General features: G+C 46.1%; 1 pseudogene; it reads left to right on the top strand.

Moving 5' to 3' along the window:
- The first annotated feature begins 1,873 nt into the window (after nt 1–1,873).
- LOC103254420 lies at nt 1,874–3,831 on the top strand (annotated as a pseudogene).
- Nucleotides 3,832–6,449: the final 2,618 nt, after the last annotated feature.

The following is a 6,449-nucleotide window of genomic DNA, read 5'->3' as shown; positions in this document are numbered from 1 at the left end:
GTACAATTCAGGGTTAGATATACAAATGTTCATTATACATGTACTCTTGTTGAGGTGTGCCCCCCTTGCCCAGGCAGATTTCCACTAGTGCCAATCCTCCTCCCACCCCCCACCCACCACAGTTTCCTGCTACTGCCAATCCTTTTCATATGGTATTACGATAATTGTCAAGGTCCGCTTACGAGTGAGAACTTGTGATACTAAGTTCTTTGTTTCTGTGAAAGATCACTCAGTATTATGGACTCTAAGTCCATACAGGTTGCTGTGAAGTTAATGGTTTTGTTCTTCTTTATGGCTGCGTAATATTCAATCATGTATATGTACCATTTTTTTAAATCCAGTCCACTTTTATTGGGCAGCGTGGTTGGTTCCATGTTCTTATTACTATGAACAATGCTGTTATAAACATACATGTTCAGGTATCTATTTTATAGAGTGATTTGAGTTCTTCCAGGTCTATTCCAGTTGGGGGGTTGTGGGATTGTATGGAAGGTGATTTTTAGATCTGCTAGTAATTGCCACACTATTTTTCACAGAGGATGCACTAATTTACACTCCCACCAACAGTGTGGAAGTGTTCGCTTTTTGCTGCATCCTCTCTGACATCTGTTATTGTTTGACTTATTGATGATAACCATCCTGACTGGAGTTAGATGGTATCTCAGTGTAGTTTTAATTTGCATTTCTTTGATAACTGGTGAGGCTGAGCTTTTTTTCATGTGTCTGTTGGCTGCTTGTATGGCTTCTTTTGAGAAGGGGTCTATTCCTATATTTTGCCTACTTTGAAATAAAGCTGTTTTTTTTTTCTTTCCGGCACATTTGAGTTCCTTATAGATCCTAGATATTAGGCCTTTGTCAGACATACAGTTGGCAGATATTTTTTCCCAGTCCATAGGCTGTCTTTCTGCTCTCTTGATAGTTTCTTTTGCTTTGCAGAAGCTTGTGAGTTTGATGGGGTCCCACTTGTCTATCATATCTCTTATGGCATGGGCACTTGGGGTTTTGATCAGGAATTGGTTGTCAGTTCCAATTTCCATAAGGGTGTCTTCTGCATTTTTTAGGGTTCTTATAGTTTGAAGTTTTACATTTAGGTCTTTGATCCATTTAGAGTTAATATTTGTGTATGTTGATAGGTGAGGATCTTGTTTTAATCTTCTGCATGTGGTCAGCCAGCTTTCCCAGCACCATTTACTGAATAGGTTCTCCTCTTCCCAGTGGTTGGTTGTGGAGGCTTTGTTGAAGATGAGTTGGTTGAGAAATTGAGGTTTTGCTTCTGGAATCTCTATCCTGTTCCATTGGTCTGTATGCCTGTTCTTGTACCAATACCAGACTATTTTGATTATTGTAGCTTTATAATAGAGTTTAAAGTCTAGGAGTGTGATACCGCCCAGTCTGTTTTTGTTTTTTTGTTTTTGTTTTTTGGCTGAGGATTGTTTTGGCTGTTTGTGGTCTTTTATGTTTCCATATGAATTCCTATATTGTTGTTTCCAGGTCTGAGAAGAATGTGGCTGGTAATTTAATGGGTATTGCATTAAATCTGTAGATTGCCTTGGGTAGGATGAACATCTTAACAATTTTGAGTCTTCCAGTCCATGAGCATGGAATATATTTCTACTTGTTTTTGTCATCTTTGATTTCTTTGAGCAGTGTTTTGAAATTTTCATTGTAAAGGTCTTTCCTATCTCTGGTTGAGAAGATGCCAAGGTATTTGATTTTTCTTCTGGCTGTTGTGAGTGGGATTGTGCTTTTTATTTGGATTTCTGTTTGTTTATTGTTGGTGTATAGGAATGTGACTGTCAGGGCAGCAACGGCAGCTGGGCGCCGTCTGGGAGGCTGCTCCAGAAAGAAGAAAGATGGAGAGCAGGGCCATCTGATGGAGTCCAAGTCTTCCCTGCTGCACCTGTTGCACGAGCTGCACAAACTCCACCTGCTGGGCCACCTGTGCAATGTCACAGTCAGCGTGGAGTCCTAGGGCATGCATGAGGACTTCATGGCTCACAAGGCCATGCTGGCAGCCACCAGCGAGTGAAGATGTTCCTCATTGAGAAGAGCACAGATGGCGCCAGGACAAGCATCTGCCTCCACGAGGTGCAGGTAGTCGACTTCACTTTGTTTCTGGAGTTCATCTATACCACAAAGGTGCAGGTGGAGGAAGACCAGGTGCAGCGGATGCTGGAGACAGCTGAAAATCTCAAGTGTCTGGACCTATTAGAAACATGTTTCCAGAAACAGATGTTGGAGCCGGTGCTTGGAGCTGCAGAATTTCTCTGAGGCCCACAAAGCAGAGGCCAGCAGCGGCTCTCTCGTCAGTGTGGCACCAGTCCCAGGGCAGGCATAGCTGTGGACAGCCCTCACCCCAACAACCTTGAGGACACCTCAGACTGCCTGGTGGAGAAGGCCAGTGATGGCATGTTATCAGATGTGCTCCCGAGGAAGTCCAGGGAGAAACTGGACCAGAAGGAGGAGGCCGCCAGCTTCCGTACCTGAAAATCCAGAGGACCAGTGGAAGGCTGGTAGGAAGGAAGGTCTTTATGGAGATCCCCAAGAAGAAGTACATGAGGAGGCTCCGAGAGCAGGAGAAGAGTGTGGAGCCCACCAAGGGGACCTGCAGGTGCCCACAGACCCAGAGCCCGGTTGGTGGGCGCTGCGGAGCAGGCTGCCAGCCCGGAGGGCCAGCTGGGTGCCCAGGGGGAGGTGACACTGCAGAGGGCAGGGCCTGAGGAGAAGGAGGAGGAGGAGCACAAGGAAGAGGAGGCTGGTGAGACGGGTAGGAGGCAGGGCAGCTTCAAGTGCACAGTGTGCACCAAGGCATTCCCGTAGGAGAAGAGCTTCCGAAAGCGCAGTTAGCCACACCACTGCGTGGTGGCTGACGAGGTGTACCTCTGTGACACATGCGGCCAGACCTTCGCCAACCGCTGCAACCTCAAGAGTCACCAGCGCCATGTGCACAGCAGCGAGTGCCACTTCCCGTGTGAGCTGTGTGGGAAGTTCAAGCCCAAGAAGGACGTGAAGCGCCACGAGTTGCAGGTGCATGAGGGCGGCAGCGAGCGCCACCACTGTGGCCAGTGTGGCAAGGGCCTGAGCTCCAAGATGGCGCTGCCTTTTGTCTGTGATGAGTGTGGTGCAAGATTCACTCAGAACCATATGCTGACTTACCACAAGTGGTGTCACACAGGTGAAAGATCTTTTATGTATGAAACATGTGGCAAGAGCCTCGCCTCCAAGGAGACCCTGAAACACAACAGGATACACACGGGCTCCAAGCCCTTCAAGTGTGAGGTCTGCTTCTGGACGTTTGCACTCGCTGTACCAGCACATCAAGGTCCACACAGATCCAGGACAAGATCACTCCATGGAAGTCTTTCCTTGTCATTGTAGACGGCTCACCCAAGATTGACGACAACCACAAGAAAGAGCAGCTGGATGAAGAGTGCGCGGTGTCCAAGCTTGTAGATAAACTGCTGTCTTTCACAGAGAACGGCCATATCCACAGCCTGGCCGTAGTCCAGGATACTGTGCAGGAGAGTACCTCTGCAGACCCCCACCTGCAAGTCAGACAACGCCATGGTGTCGCGGCAAGTTGGCACCACCAGCGGACCCACTGCCCCCACCGCTCCACTCTCTGGCAAGCATGGACTGAGAGCTGGAGAATGTGCCTGCAGGTCCCTCCTGCCATGCTGGACAGCTGTACTTGGCATAGTGCCAGGTGAGAACGGTCACTGTTGGGTGCAAAGATGCGGCAGGGACAGCCCATACTTCCCGGACTGCTGCTGGTGCACACACTTGACTGTAGTGTTCCGCCACCTTTCCTTGCGACGCCCATCTGCATGACTCTGCTCTGCTCATAACAGACGGTGTGCACAGTCCTGTGGGTGTTGGCATGGGTTGTGCATGTCTCGTTCGAACATCCCACGGTCTTGTGACAACTGTCCTCAGGCAAAGACCGGGCAAGGGTGCAGCTTGTGACCCCACTGCTCCTGGCCTTGCAGCCTCTCACCTGCCTTATACTTCATGAGGGTTGACCTCTCTGCTACTTTCAAGGCATTTTTCTATCTAGCTAAGAAAACTGTGCCCCGGCTTTTCAGATGATTCTTCCCTGTCGAATTGAAGCAGCTCCGATGGGCTGCGAGACCCTCACACAGGACTGAAGGGGGTAGTTGTGTTCCTTCTCCCCCACACACAAGGCTGAAGGTGTGAGGAACCAAGCCCACACCGAGCTGCCTCTGGTGTGCCACCTAGCACAGGTGCGCTGGGATGGGTCACAGATCAGCTTTGACATGCAATGAGGCTCTTCAGTTCCTTTCTTTAAAAAAATTGGAATAGGTGAAAGCTGTCCTACCAAAGAATCTAGCCAGACAGTACAGCACTTTGTGCAAAGAGGTGTGACAAATTAAGCAAGAGGTTTTTGAACTCTTGAACATAATGTCATCATTTTATTTGCAACATGAGGTGATTGTGACAAATTTTAGGACACTGAGTATTTGTGTTTTTGCCACATTTTCTGACTCGATTTATATAATTTCCAGAAACCAGACTTTCTCATCTCCACAATCAGAGATTGAGGCAGGCCAGTTCCAGCCACATGACGGTTTTCTTAGGTGCACAGCAGAAGGGACCAAAGTCTGGAGACTGACCTCTGATTATTCCTTAAAGGGTGGGTTGTGAGAGCCAGCTGCTGTCCCAGGTGCTGCTTTGCTGTTCCATATGGAACTTCATTAATGCTCAGAAAAGCTCACACTGTAAAGATGACTCTGCTGGACTTGCTAAACGTGACAGCTGGTTCCAAGCCTGAGGAGTGTGTCACAAGCTTGTGAATACTCTGACTCACATGTAACCCCTTACATGTTACTTTACAAGAGAACTTGAAGTAGGTTCACAGTTTGCTCACCAGTTGCTTTCTGTTTCTTTTTTAATTTATTAAACTTGCTGTGAAAACTTGATTTTCTTTTATTTATTTATTTTTTTTGAGTTGGAGTCTCACTCTATCGCCCAGACTGGAGTGCAGTGGCTGCTCCCGGCCACCACAGCCTTGACCTGATGGGCTCCGGCAATCCTTCCACTCAGCCTTCCAAGTAGCTCGAACGACAGGCGCGCTACCACGCCCAGCTAATTTTTTGATTTATTGTAGAGATGAGGTCTCAGTAAGTTGCCCAGGTGGGTCTCGAACCCGCGGGCTCAAGCAGTTCACTCACCTCACCTTCCCAAAGCATGGGATTACAGGATGAGCCACCGAGCCCAGCCAAAACGTGATTTTCTAAGAGGAAGGGTGTCCTTAAGTGCCATGACAGAGACTCATTTACACTGTCAGATGCCAAGGAGGGAGGCTTTCTTCCCAAGTGCTGCTTTCATTTTCTTTCTTTTTTTTTTTTTTTTTCATTAATCAGTATTTTTTATTATGGTTTTGTGGGGTACAGTTAAGGGTTAGGTGTACAATGACGTTTCATTCAGGCACCCTGTAGATAAGAAGTGTTTTCCCATCCCCCGACAGATATTTGCTACTGTTAATCCCATCCCCCTCCCCCCCATAGTTTCCCAGTACCATCAGTCATTTTCTCGTAGTATTGCATTGGATGTTCAAGGTCCATTATATGAGTGAGAACATGTGGTATTCGGATTTTTTGTTTTTGTGAGAGGTCACTCAGTATTATACACTCTAGTTCCATCCAGGTTGCAGCGAAATTCATGATTTTGTCTTTTTATGGCTGCGTAGTATCCATCGTGTATATGTACCACATTTTTTTAATCCAGTCCTCTTTTGATGGGCAGCATGGTTGTTTCCAGGTTCTTGCTATTGTGAACAATGCTGCGATAAACATACGTGTGCAGGTATCTTTTTTATAGAGTGACACTCGACCAGAGTACCAAGAGCACATACCATAGACACAGAAAGAGAAAAGGAGAAGTTGAACACAGTTGGGCTCCTTCCTTCTCCAGTGCCATCTTTATCAAATGTCTTATACCAGAAATTAACAAAGATTCTTAACTGTTTCTAAATTCTCCTTAGAAGAAAAAAGAATAGCATATTTTTAATAAAGTTCTAAGAACACTTCTTTTACCATTTTGTTTCCATTAAAAAGTTCAAGAGTAATTGATAAGAATCTCTATGTAACCTTCTGGATCATTTCTTTCTTTTTTTTTTTCTTTCCAAAGCAGGATTTATTGAGAAGAGAGAAAAGCTCCCACAATGGGAGGGGACCTGAGGGGGTTGCCCTTGGTTCATTCTTTAAAGTAAAGGAGAGATTTACATAATTGATTCTGAAACAGTTTTACATACATTCCAGATGTGAAATGAGGTGTCCAGTAAGTAATATTTGCACCACTATAAGTAATCAAGCTGAAGAAAGGGTTCAGGGTCATGATGGACAAAAACATTTTTCTCAATTAAAAATTACATATGAATGTATATATAATTACATATGTCTGCCTGTACATACCATAATTTCTGGCAT

Source organism: Carlito syrichta, unplaced genomic scaffold (genome assembly GCF_000164805.1).
Source record: "Carlito syrichta isolate Samal-C Ts95f unplaced genomic scaffold, Tarsius_syrichta-2.0.1 Scaffold279554, whole genome shotgun sequence".
Classification (NCBI taxonomy): domain Eukaryota; kingdom Metazoa; phylum Chordata; class Mammalia; order Primates; family Tarsiidae; genus Carlito; species Carlito syrichta.
This window is presented reverse-complemented; position numbering and strand designations above follow the sequence as displayed.